This window comes from Chrysochloris asiatica, unplaced genomic scaffold (assembly GCF_000296735.1).
Source record: "Chrysochloris asiatica unplaced genomic scaffold, ChrAsi1.0 scaffold00180, whole genome shotgun sequence".
In the NCBI taxonomy this organism is placed as follows: Eukaryota; Metazoa; Chordata; class Mammalia; order Afrosoricida; family Chrysochloridae; genus Chrysochloris; species Chrysochloris asiatica.
Genome location: NW_006408698.1, coordinates 1,234,328 through 1,235,498, shown reverse-complemented (window position 1 = coordinate 1,235,498; position 1,171 = coordinate 1,234,328).

Sequence of the window (1,171 nt, the reverse complement as noted above, 5' to 3'; positions counted from 1 at the left end):
GAGGACATTATGCTGAGTGAAATTAGTCAGTCACAAAAAGAGAAATACTGCATAGGACCACTACTTTAAAAGACTAAGAAAAAAAAATTATACTAAAAGGGGGTAGGGGGAAGTCTTTGTTGACAGTTGGGAAGTTGGTGATGGGTGGGGGAAAGGGGGGAGAGCGGAGCACAGGGTGGGGATTGGACACGGGAGAGCTTGGGTGCTAGGGAGGGGGGGGCAATATACAGGGAGGGAGAGGCTAGGGGAGAAACAGGGCAGATGGGAAAACAATTGGGCATGTTTGAAAGGGCTAAAGGGGACAGAGATAAAGGACGATATATGGACAGCCTTGGAATGGCAGGGCTCTGAAATACAGGGATTGAGTCATGGTTGGAATGGGGGGGATCATGTTAAGATGCTTGACTGTTTTTTTGTTTGTTTGTTTGTTTTAATCTTAGTTTCCCTTGCATTATAATATAGAGTAGACACTGGAGAGGGAGAGAAAGGAATAGTCAGAAACATCACACTAGAAAGCTTATAAGTCCGTCTTCTGCCTATGACTGATGGGAATACCTAAAATGGGGCTACAGCGTACCCAGTGAACAAGGCTTCTTGCGGAGCCTTTGCAATATATAAAACTATAGGTAGAAACCGGAACCACATCCAGATCTACAGAAATGAGAAATCTCCACTTGAAAGGACAAACAGACCATCCTGGAGCGGCTAGAAGAATAGAGGATACCTCTTGAAAGAGAGACCTGCAGGAAAAATCGATGCAGATGGGCTGTTACTACAAGAATAAACAAATTGCTTCCCTAGAAAACATCAAGTCAAGTGGCCCGGTCCTCTTAACAAAGACCCTCTTCCAAGACTAAGACTCAACGGAAATGCACGCTCTGATTGGTGACCACACACATCACCGATGGGGGGAAGTGGGGTAAAAGCAGCAATGAAGCAGGAAGCTAAGCCCTACAATGTTCAGTGGACTTCTGTGGACCCAGTTGGGGACCTGGTTGGCAAGCAGTGTGAAGAGGCCTGGGGACTCTTGGGCCCAGAATCAGTTGCATGACCATGGAGGACTCGAGAGGAGAGTGGAGCTACCAGCTGACAGGAAGAGAGGACATATGCACAGGAGGACCCACACTTCCAAATGATACCCATGTGACCTGAACCTGGATGACTGGATGAT